Source organism: Amphibalanus amphitrite, unplaced genomic scaffold (assembly GCF_019059575.1).
Source record: "Amphibalanus amphitrite isolate SeventyFive unplaced genomic scaffold, NRLGWU_Aamphi_draft 002430F_arrow, whole genome shotgun sequence".
NCBI lineage: Eukaryota > Metazoa > Arthropoda > Thecostraca > Balanomorpha > Balanidae > Amphibalanus > Amphibalanus amphitrite.
In genome coordinates, this window is record NW_024883870.1 from 24,857 (window position 1) to 37,489 (window position 12,633).

General features: G+C 46.5%; 3 non-coding genes and 2 pseudogenes across 3 annotated transcripts; all 5 read right to left on the bottom strand.

The window, feature by feature from the left end:
• Positions 1 to 466: 466 nt before the first annotated feature.
• LOC122376977 lies at positions 467 to 585 on the bottom strand. The gene has a single exon (XR_006255732.1). It is a non-coding gene; the product is annotated as a 5S ribosomal RNA (ribosomal RNA).
• A 2,475-nt stretch (positions 586 to 3,060) lies between these two features.
• LOC122376973 lies at positions 3,061 to 3,179 on the bottom strand (annotated as a pseudogene).
• Positions 3,180 to 7,089: 3,910 nt separating this feature from the next.
• Positions 7,090 to 7,208, bottom strand: LOC122376967. Its single transcript, XR_006255726.1, has one exon. It is a non-coding gene; the product is annotated as a 5S ribosomal RNA (ribosomal RNA).
• A 2,491-nt stretch (positions 7,209 to 9,699) lies between these two features.
• On the bottom strand, positions 9,700 to 9,818 carry LOC122376966. Its single transcript, XR_006255725.1, has one exon. It is a non-coding gene; the product is annotated as a 5S ribosomal RNA (ribosomal RNA).
• Positions 9,819 to 12,295: 2,477 nt separating this feature from the next.
• LOC122376970 lies at positions 12,296 to 12,413 on the bottom strand (annotated as a pseudogene).
• Between the last annotated feature and the right edge of the window lie 220 nt (positions 12,414 to 12,633).

A 12,633-nucleotide genomic window follows, 5' to 3' on the forward strand; every position in this document is an offset into this window, starting at 1 on the left:
GACACTTGACCTGACCTCAGATGTCACCGGTTGACCGACGATCTTAAAATTGGGTACCAATCTCTTCGTCTCGTAACGGCGCACACGCCCGTTTTTTTCTGCGACGCGCTAGCTCCACCAGGGGCGGAACAGCGAAGGGGCGTTCGTACCTGCCATCCCCCTCCCCCTCAGCCGACGCGTATGTAGAAAGCCAATAGGTCCGGTGAGGGTTAAGTGAGAGGACATATCACTGCTTTTTGGCAACATAGCGATGTCTCGGCCCCGTTAAGCAATTTCGTTGAACGTCTTTCGATGGTTACAGTCCCGTTTCAAATGACATGCAGCTAGAACCAGTATGTAAAAAGAAACTTATCGAGTCCTAATAAATAGAAGACCTGTACAGTGTGCAGGGCACGGGCCATGTCGCAAAGAGCATAAACAGTGAAGGGATAAATAGCCCAAGTGGCCACCATTGAAGAAGCGAAAATGACAACGACACCCGGTGTTCCCAGGCGGTCACCCATCCAAGTACTAACCGGGCCCGTTGCTGCTTGACTTCAGTGATCGGACGGGAACTGGTATTTTCAGCATGGTATGGTCGTTGCCGACGGAATCTGTCCATCTTCACCTCATTTATCTGTAACATAAAAGATGACGTCACAACTTTGGCACTGACAAGCCTCAAACACCACAGTCATTGCCTTTGGCCAAGCGGATGGCTTGAGTGATGACGCTGCTCAGTCTCATTGCTTATGTGACCACCAAAAACACCGCCAAGTACCGATAGGCTACAACAAGCAAATGGCTCGCAAGCAATATGTAAGGGACGATGACACCAAACACATGAGTGAGAAGGGCAGCTGAAAGTCGGCACAACTGAGAAATGATCCCCGTCAAATCTCGAGACAAAAGCGGCACTTACACCCACACCGGCCGGGGGGGGGGGGGGGTACCGCCCTCCATAGTTTTTTTTTCGTGATAGCTCCGAATGCCACGGCGATACAGAGATGAAGCTTGGCATGCCTGAATTTTGATTCAAGCCGGATCTTTTGACACCAACCGCGATTTTCGGGTCATTTCAGGTCACCGACTTTTGACGTCATAAGCAAACCTTTGCCAAACTGGGGTCTGCGTATAACGCGCTCTATTGCGGGGAGGGGCTCTTCATTGCCCCACTACTAACTCCGAAACTACTGGGCCGATTGTCAAAATTCAAACAAATTCTGATAGCCCTGGAAAAAACTAACGAAAGAAACATAATTTCATTGACCTCGAGGTCACCGGTGACGTCACAGTTCAGTGTAAAAATTATTATGATTTTGGCTTGTTAACAATTTGAGCTTTGACCGCCGTCTTACAAGTCATATCCGGCTAATTGTCGGTTCACACACTCGTGAACAGATGCTTTAGATACCCTGAGGGTACCAAACTTGTACTTTGATTTTAAGGTCAGGTCAGGTCATCACGGGTCACGCAAATATTATAGCATGCGTCGGTCACATGACATATGTTTTATGGTCCATTTAGGCTATATATTTCGAATTTGATGTCGTTTGTGTCATTCGAGGTCATTTTGAGTTGAATTTGCTCAGATCAGTTCACTTTCAGGTAAAAAGGTCAAATTTTGAAGTTGAAATTGTACACGGAGACTGGGAATGTGAATAATTTTCAAAATTTTCAACATTTGTAAAATCCGAGATAGCAGTTGGATAGCACAGTCCATTCTAAGTCCTCTCATGCAAAGAAAGAACATCTAGCTTAAAAACTAAGCTCTTGGGAGCGATTGCCGTGGTTCAAGGTTTTGAGTCGAAATCGGCCGAACATGACGTCACTCTGACGTCATTTCCGGCCCACCGATGGTAGCTACGATCATATTTCGATACAATGTGTCAAATTGATGCACCCAAAGTTGCTGTACGTTTAGTGTCGATACGTCATGCAATTTGGAAGTTATTTCAGACAATTGGGAGGGGGGTTACGAATGTCCCCCCCCGACCAGTGGGCCGCGAATTAAAACGTCGCAACTTCGCAACACCCTCTCTGGCGGAGGAGCATTCACAGAGATATGAAACTTGCAGGATGTAGTATCCATTACGAGTTTCTCAACTTGTATCACTCGGATTTTTCCTTAAGGTCATATGAGTTCAGTTTTTTTTTCGTGACCTCATAATTACAAGGCGATGGGGAAAAATGAAAAGACCTCCAACTATCTTAACTACAAAGAATCGTGATTTCATGCACTCGTTGTAAAGCTCGATGCGTCTCTTTTGCAATGTTGACCTTGCCTGACGTCATTTATGACGTCATTAGGCTCATATTAATTTTTTGTCAATAACTTCCGATCAAATTGATCCAGCGATTCGGGAAAGCCACCCATGGACTCGGGGAGGCTTGCGAATCGAAGGAGATGGGTCATGACCTCCTTCGACCAACTTCGTGACGTTGGGGCGCTGAGCTGACCGTGACCCGGGGTCAACTCCTAAGGTGACCTCACCCAAACAAAAGGTATCTAATTCGACGCGACTGAGCGAGGCAAGCACGATGCTGCCAAAATCGCGGCTCAGCGGCCGTTTTTTTTTGCAAAGTTATTCACCAAAAACGGAACCGTACCTTAGGACACTTGACCTGACCTCAGAGGTCACCGGTTGACCGACGATCTTAAAATTGGGTACCAATCTCTTCGTCTCGTAACGGCGCACACGCCCGTTTTTTTCTGCGACGCGCTAGCTCCACCAGGGGCGGAACAGCGAAGGGGCGTTCGTACCTGCCATCCCCCTCCCCCTCAGCCGACGCGTATGTAGAATGCCAATAGGTCCGATGAGGGTTAAGTGAGAGGACATATCACTGCTTTTTGGCAACATAGCGATGTCTCGGCCCCGTTAAGCAATTTCGTTGAACGTCTTTCGATGGTTACAGTCCCGTTTCAAATGACATGCAGCTAGAACCAGTATGTAAAAAGAAACTTATCGAGTCCTAATAAATAGAAGACCTGTACAGTGTGCAGGGCACGGGCCATGTCGCAAAGAGCATAAACAGTGAAGGGATAAATAGCCCAAGTGGCCACCATTGAAGAAGCGAAAATGACAACGACACCCGGTGTTCCCAGGCGGTCACCCATCCAAGTACTAACCGGGCCTGATGCTGCCTGACTTCAGTGATCGGACGGGAACTGGTATTTTCAGCATGGTATGAGAGAGAGAGAGAGAGAGAGAGAGATACTTTATTTACAGACCCGTGGTCCACAAATGGGAATGAAGGGGATATTCACACTTTACACATGGGTACAACAATGACAGTCACCAGCCATAGAGAGCTCTTGACCACAACTTCCTCATAGATGATGTGCATGCCAAGTCACTATGATATAACGTGGATATGATACGATTTTCTGACATGCTTATTCGAGACAAAAAATTCCACAACGATTTGCGGCGAGCCGCGTCATAGCCATCTACATTCTGCTGAGCAAACATTTCCGAGGCACTGCAATATCGATCGTAACCAAAAAACATCCTGGCAGCATTATTAAAACAGACCTTAAACTTTCTCAAATCTGACATGTGATAGGAATGCCACAGGTGCATGTTGCTAATATTAGAACAGTAAATATCGTACAAGTATTTCTTCACATAGTGCGTACACAAAGCAAATTTACGAATAAGGGAATTAGCTCTACAACATAGCAACCTATACTGCTGTCGAATCTCAGGATCGTCCGCTCTGACGAAGTCAGAAGATATTAGATACCCAAGATACTTATAATTATTGACAAAGTTCAGAATCTGGCCACAGAGAAAAACCGTGGGTAAGGTCATGTCGCAAAATCTCTTAGGTAACATTGCCATACAAACAGACTTTTTGGAATTGAACAGAATATGATGATTCACCGCATAGCTCTCGCATATATTTAGCAATTTTTGTAGGCCAAATGGGGACGGAGACAACACCACCATATCATCTGCATAATATAAATGATTCACGCTACCCAGATAGTGGCATCCGTAACCACTCCGATTGAGAGCCGTGGACAGATCATCTGTGTAAACATTGAACAGGAAGGGTGACAAAATGCCACCCTGTCTGACACCGTTAGAAACATAGAAGCTTTCGGACACGGACTTACCCCAACGAACCTGAAACTCTTGAGTCCTATACCAAGAAGAGATTAGTTTCACCAAGTGAGGTTCAATATCCCTATCAAGTAATTTATCAAACAGAGTCCAATGGTTAACACGATCAAACGCTTTCCGCGCGTCGAGATAACATATAAACACCGGACTACCGTTACGCAAATAATAGTCCGTGATCTCTTTCAAGGCATAAATAGCCATATCAGTTGAGTGATGCTCTTTAAAACCAAACTGGTGATGACCGGTACGAAGCTGCACAGAACAACGGTTAAGAATGGCTCTTTCCAAGATTTTGGAACAAACACTTGCCACAGCTATCGGTCTATAGTTGTCTTTCTCATTCAATTTTCCATTTTTGTCCTTTACAATTGGCGTTAATAAAACATTCGTAAGAGAAGAGGGCAAGAAGCTGTGACGAACAAACATTGTGAAACACAAAGACAAATGAATCACACAAGGAATGGTCGTTGCCGACGTATGGTCGTTGCCGACGGAATCAGTCCATCTTTACCTCCTTTATCTGTAACATAAAAGATGACGTCACAACTCTGGCACTGACAAGCCTCAAACACCACAGTCATTGCCTTTGGCCAAGCGGATGGCTTGAGTGATGACGCTGCTCAGTCTCATTGCTTATGTGACCACCAAAAACACCGCCAAGTACCGATAGGCTACAACAAGCAAATGGCTCGCAAGCAATATGTAAAGGACGATGACACCAAACACATGAGTGAGAAGGGCAGCTGAAAGTCGGCACAACTGAGAAATGATCCCCGTCAAATCTCGAGACAAAAGCGGCACTTACACCCACACCGGCCGTGGAGGGGGAGGGGGGGGCGGGGGTACCGTCCTCCATAGTTTTTTTTTTTCGCGATAGCTCCGAATGCCACGGCGATACAGAGATGAAGCTTGGCATGCCTGAATTTTGATTCAAGCCGGATCTTTTGACACCAACCGCGATTTTCGGGTCATTTCAGGTCACCGACTTTTGACGTCATAAGCAAACCTTTGCCAAACTGGGGTCTGCGTATAACGCGCTCTATTGCGGGGAGGGGGCTCTTCATTGCCCCCCTACTAACTCCGAAACTACTGGGCCGATTGTCAAAATTCAAACAAATTCTGATAGCCCTGGAAAAACTAACGAAAGAAACATAATTTCATTGACCTCGAGGTCACCGGTGACGTCACAGTTCAGTGTAAAAATTATTATGATTTTGGCTTGTTAACAATTTGAGCTTTGACCGCCGTCTACAAGTCATATCCGGCTAATTGTTGGTTTACACCCTCGTGAACAGATGCTTTAGATACCCTGAGGGTACCAAACATGTATTTTGATTTTAAGGTCAGGTCAGGTCATCACGGGTCACGGAAATATTATAGCATGCGTCGGTCACATGACATATGTTTTATGGTCCATTTAGGCTATATATTTCGAATTTGATGTGGTTTGTGTCATTCGAGGTCATTTTGAGTTGAATTTGCTCAGATCAGTTCACTTTCAGGTAAAAAGGTCAAATTTTGAAATTGAAATTTTACACGGAGACTGGGAAAGTGAATAATTTTCAAAATTTTCAACATTTGTAAAATCCGAGATAGCAGTTGGATAGCCCAGTCTATTCTAAGTCCTCTCATGCAAAGAAAGAACATCTAGCTTAAAAACTAAGCTCTTGGGAGCGATTGCCGTGGTTCAAGGTTTTGAGTCGAAATCGGCCGAACATGACGTCACTCTGACGTCATTTCCGGCCCACCGATGGTAGCTACGATCATATTTCGATACAATGTGTCAAATTGATGCACCCAAAGTTGCTGTACGTTTAGTGTCGATACGTCATGGAATTTTGAAGTTATTTCAGACAATTGGGAGGGGGGTTACGAATGTCCCCCCCCCCCGAGCAGTGGGCCGCGAATTAAAACGTCGCAACTTCGCAACACCCTCTCTGGCGGAGGAGCATTCACAGAGATATGAAACTTGCAGGATGTAGTATCCATTACGAGTTTCTCAACTTGTATCACTCGGATTTTTCCTTAAGGTCATATGAGGTCAGTTTTTTTTCGTGACCTCACAATTACAAGGCGATGGGGAAAAATGAAAAGACCTCCAACTATCTTAACTACAAAGAATCGTGATTTCATGCACTCGTTGTAAGGCTCGATGCGTCTCTTTTGCAATGTTGACCTTGCCTGACGTCATTTATGACGTCATTAGGCTCATATTAATTTTTTTGTCAATAACTTCCGATCAAATTGATCCAGCGATTCGGGAAAGCCACCCATGGACTCGGGGAGGCTTGCAAATCGAAGGAGATGGGTCATGACCTCCTTCGACCAACTTCGTGACGTTGGGGCGCTGAGCTGACGGTGACCCGGGGTCAACACCCTAAGGTGACCTCACCAAAACAAACGGTATCTAATTCGACGCGACTGAGCGAGGCAAGCACGATGCTGCCAAAATCGCGGCTCAGCGGCCGTTTTTTTTTGCAAAGTTATTCACCAAAAACGGAACCGTACCTTAGGACACTTGACCTGACCTCAGAGGTCACCGGTTGACCGACGATCTTAAAATTGGGTACCAATCTCTTTGTCTCGTAACGGCGCACACGCCCGTTTTTTTTCTGCGACGCGCTAGCTCCACCAGGGGCGGAACAGCGAAGGGACGTTCGTACCTGCCATCCCCCTCCCCCTCAGCCGACGCGTATGTTGAAAGCCAATAGGTCCGGTGAGGGTTAAGTGAGAGGACATATCACTGCTTTTTGGCAACATAGCGATGTCTCGGCCCCGTTAAGCAATTTCGTTGAACGTCTTTCGATGGTTACAGTCCCGTTTCAAATGACATGCAGCTAGAACCAGTATGTAAAAAGAAACTTATCGAGTCCTAATAAATAGAAGACCTGTACAGTGTGCAGGGCACGGGCCATGTCGCAAAGAGCATAAACAGTGAAGGGATAAATAGCCCAAGTGGCCACCATTGAAGAAGCGAAAATGACAACGACACCCGGTGTTCCCAGGCGGTCACCCATCCAAGTACTAACCGGGCCCGATGCTGCTTGACTTCAGTGATCGGACGGGAACTGGTATTTTGAGCATGGTATGGTCGTTGCCGAAGGAAACTGTCCACCTTCACCTCCTTTATCTGTAACATAAAAGATGATGCACAACTCTGGCACTGACAAGCCTCAAACACCACAGTCATTGCCTTTGGCCAAGCGGATGGCTTGAGTAATGACGCTGCTCAGTCTCATTGCTTATGTGACCACCAAAAACACCGCCAAGTACCGATAGGCTACAACAAGCAAATGGCTCGCAAGCAATATGTAAAGGACGATGACACCAAACACATGAGTGAGAAGGGCAGCTGAAAGTCGGCACAACTGAGAAATGATCCAGGTCAAATCTCGAGACAAAAGCGGCACTTACCCCCACACCGGCCGGGGGGAGGGGGGGGGGGGGGTACCGCCCTCCATATTTTTTTTTCGCGATAGCTCCGAATGCCACGGTGATACAGAGATGGAGCTTGGCATGCCTGAATTTTGATTCAAGCCGTATCGTTTGACACCAACCGCGATTTTCGGGTCATTTCAGGTCACCGACTTTTGACGTCATAAGCAAACCTTTGCCAAACTGGGGTCTGCGTATAACGCGCTCTATTGCGGGGAGGGGGCTCTTCATTGCCCCCCCCCCCTACTAACTCCGAAACTACTGGGCCGATTGTCAAAATTCAAACAGCTTCTGATAGCCCTGGAAAAACTGTCGAACGAAACATAATTTCATTGACCTCGAGGTCACCGGTGACGTCACAGTTCAGTGTAAAAATTATTATGATTTTGGCTTGTTAACAATTTGAGCTTTGACCGCCGTCTTACAAGTCATATCCGGCTAATTGACGGTTCACACACTCGTGAACAGATGCTTTAGATACCCTGAGGGTACCAAACTTGTACTTTGATTTTAAGGTCAGGTCAGGTCATCACGGGTCACGGAAATAGTATAGCATGCGTCGGTCACATGACATATGTTTTATGGTCGATTTAGGCTATATATTTCGAATTTGATGTCGTTTGTGTCATTCGAGGTCATTTTGAGTTGAATTTGCTCAGATCAGTTCACTTTCAGGTAAAAAGGTCAAATTTTGAAGTTGAAATTGTACACGGAGACTGGGAATGTGAATAATTTTCAAAATTTTCAACATTTGTAAAATCCGAGATAGCAGTTGGATAGCACAGTCTATTCTAAGTCCTCTCATGCAAAGAAAGAACATCTAGCTTAAAAACTAAGCTCTTGGGAGCGATTGCCGTGGTTCAAGGTTTTGAGTCGAAATCGGCCGAACATGACGTCACTCTGACGTCATTTCCGGCCCACCAATGGTAGCTACGATCATATTTCGATGCAATGTGTCAAATTGATGCACCCAAAGTTGCTGTGCGTTTAGTGTCGATACGTCATGCAATTTGGAAGTTATTTCAGACAATTGGGAGGGGGGTTACGAATGTCCCCCCCCCCCGACCAGTGGGCCGCGAATTAAAACGTCGCAACGTCGCAACACCCTCTCTGGCGGAGGAGCATTCACAGAGATATGAAACTTGCAGGATGTAGTATCCATTACGAGTTTCTCAACTTGTATCACTCGGATTTTTCCTTAAGGTCATATGAGGTCAGTTTTTTTTCGTGACCTCACAATTACAAGGCGATGGGGAAAAATGAAAAGACCTCCAACTATCTTAACTACAAAGAATCGTGATTTCATGCACTCGTTGTAAAGCTCGATGCGTCTCTTTTGCAATGTTGACCTTGCCTGACTTCATTTATGACGTCATTAGGCTCATATTAATTTTTTGTCAATAACTTCCGATTAAAATGATCCAGCGATTCGGGAGAGCCACCCATGGACTCGGGGAGGCTTGCGAATCGAAGGAGATGGGTCATGACCTCCTTCGACCAACTTCGTGACGTTGGGGCGCTGAGCTGACCGTGACCCGGGGTCAACAACCTAAGGTGACCTCACCCAAACAAACGATATCTAATTCGACGCGACTGAGCGAGGCAAGCACGATGCTGCCAAAATCGCGGCTCAGCGGCCGTTTTTTTTTTTGCAAAGTTATTCACCAAAAACGGAACCGTACCTTAGGACACTTGACCTGACCTCAGAGGTCACCGGTTGACCGACGATCTTAAAATTGGGTACCAATCTCTTCGTCTCGTAACGGCGCACACGCCCGTTTTTTTCTGCGACGCGCTAGCTCCACCAGGGGCGGAACAGCGAAGGGGCGTTCGTACTTGCCATCCCCCTCCCCCTCAGCCGACGCGTATGTAGAAAGCCAATAGGTCCGGTGAGGGTTAAGTGAGAGGTCATATATCACTGCTTTTTGGCAACATAGCGATGTCTCGGCCCCGTTAAGCAATTTCGTTGAACGTCTTTCGATGGTTACAGTCCCGTTTCAAATGACATGCAGCTAGAACCAGTATGTAAAAAGAAACTTACCGAGTCCTAATAAATAGAAGACCTGTACAGTGTGCAGGGCACGGGCCATGTCGCAAAGAGCATAAACAGTGAAGGGATAAATAGCCCAAGTGGCCACCATTGAAGAAGCGAAAATGACAACGACACCCGGTGTTCCCAGGCGGTCACCCATCCAAGTACTAACCGGGCCCGATGCTGCTTGACTTCAGTGATCGGACGGGAACTGGTATTCTCAGCATGGTATGGTCGTTGCCGGCGCAATCAGTCCATCTTTACCTCCTTTATCTGTAACATAAAAGATGACGTCACAACTCTGGCACTGACAAGCCTCAAACACCACAGTCATTGCCTTTGGCCAAGCGGATGGCTTGAGTGATGACGCTGCTCAGTCTCATTGCTTATGTGACCACCAAAAACACCGCCAAGTACCGATAGGCTACAACAAGCAAATGACTCGCAAGCAATATGTAAAGGACGATGACACCAAACACATGAGTGAGAAGGGCAGCTGAAAGTCGGCACAACTGAGAAATGATCCCCGTCAAATCTCGAGACAAAAGCGGCACTTACACCCACACCGGCCGTGGAGGGGGGGGGGGCGGGGGTACCGTCCTCCATAGTTTTTTTTTCGCGATAGCTCCGAATGCCACGGCGATACAGAGATGAAGCTTGGCATGCCTGAATTTTGATTCAAGCCGGATCTTTTGACACCAACCGCGATTTTCGGGTCATTTCAGGTCACCGACTTTTGACGTCATAAGCAAACCTTTGCCAAACTGGGGTCTGCGTATAACGCGCTCTATTGCGGGGAGGGGGCTCTTCATTGCCCCCTACTAACTCCGAAACTACTGGGCCGATTGTCAAAATTCAAACAAATTCTGATAGCCCTGGAAAAACTAACGAAAGAAACATAATTTCATTGACCTCGAGGTCACCGGTGACGTCAGAGTTCAGTGTAAAAATTATTATGATTTTGGCTTGTTAACAATTTGAGCTTTGACCGCCGTCTACAAGTCATATCCGGCTAATTGTTGGTTTACACCCTCGTGAACAGATGCTTTAGATACCCTGAGGGTACCAAACATGTACTTTGATTTTAAGGTCAGGTCAGGTCATCACGGGTCACGGAAATATTATAGCATGCGTCGGTCACATGACATATGTTTTATGGTCCATTTAGGCTATATATTTCGAATTTGATGTGGTTTGTGTCATTCGAGGTCATTTTGAGTTGAATTTGCTCAGATCAGTTCACTTTCAGGTAAAAAGGTCAAATTTTGAAATTGAAATTTTACACGGAGACTGGGAAAGTGAATAATTTTCAAAATTTTCAACATTTGTAAAATCCGAGATAGCAGTTGGATAGCCCAGTCTATTCTAAGTCCTCTCATGCAAAGAAAGAACATCTAGCTTAAAAACTAAGCTCTTGGGAGCGATTGCCGTGGTTCAAGGTTTTGAGTCGAAATCGGCTGAACATGACGTCACTCTGACGTCATTTCCGGCCCACCGATGGTAGCTACGATCATATTTCGATACAATGTGTCAAATTGATGCACCCAAAGTTGCTGTACGTTTAGTGTCGATACGTCATGCAATTTTGAAGTTATTTCAGACAATTGGGAGGGGGGTTACGAATGTCCCCCCCCCCCCGACAAGTGGGCCAGGAATTAAAACGTCGCAACTTCGCAACACCCTCTCTGGCGGAGGAGCATTCACAGAGATATGAAACTTGCAGGATGTAGTATCCATTACGAGTTTCTCAACTTGTATCACTCGGATTTTTCCTTAAGGTCATATGAGTTCAGTTTTTTTTTCGTGACCTCACAATTACAAGGCGATGGGGAAAAATGAAGGGACTTCCAACTATATTAACTACAAAGAATCGTGATTTCATGCACTCGTTGTAAAGCTCGATGCGTCTCTTTTGCAATGTTGACCTTGCCTGACGTCATTTATGACGTCATTAGGCTCATATTAATTTTTTGTCAATAACTTCCGATCAAATTGATCCAGCGATTCGGGAAAGCCACCCATGGACTCGGGGAGGCTTGCGAATCGAAGGAGATGGGTCATGACCTCCTTCGACCAACTTCGTGACGTTGGGGCGCTGAGCTGACGGTGACCCGGGGTCAACACCCTAAGGGGACCTCACCCAAACAAACGGTATCTAATTCGACGCGACTGAGCGAGGAGAGCACGATGCTGCCAAAATCGCGGCTCAGCGGCCGTTTTTTTGCAAAGTTATTCACCAAAAACGGAACCGTACCTTAGGACACTTGACCTGACCTCAGAGGTCACCGGTTGACCGACGATCTTAAAATTGGGTACCAATCTCTTCGTCTCGTAACGGCGCACACGCCCGTCTTTTTTTCGTGACGCGCTAGCTCCACCAGGGGCGGAACAGCGAAGGGGCGTTCGTAACCTGCCATCCCCTCCCCCTCAGCCGACGCGTATGTAGAAGCCAATAGGTACGGTGAGGGTTAAGTGAGAGGACATATCACTGCTTTTTGGCAACATAGCGATGTCGACCCGTTAAGCTTCGTTGAACGTCTTTCGATGGTTACAGTCCCGTTTCAAATGACATGCAGCTAGAACCAGTATGTAAAAAGAAACTTTATCGAGTCCTAATAAATAGAAGACCTGTACAGTGTGCAGGGCACGGGCCATGTCGCAAAGAGCATAAACAGTGAAGGGATAATAGCCCAAGTGGCCACCATTGAAGAAGCGAAAATGACAACGACACCCGGTGTTCCCAGGCGTAACCCATCCAAGTACTAACCGGGCCCGATGCTGCTTGACTTCAGTGATCGGACGGGAACTGGTATTTTGAGCATGGTATGGTCGTTGCCGACGGAAACTGTCCACCTTCACCTCCTTTATCTGTAACATAAAAGATGACGTCACAACTCTGGCACTGACAAGCCTCAAACACCACAGTCATTGCCTTTGGCCAAGCGGATGGCTTGAGTAATGACGCTGCTCAGTCTCATTGCTTATGTGACCACCAAAAACACCGCCAAGTACCGATAGGCTACAACAAGCAAATGGCTCGCAAGCAATATGTAAAGG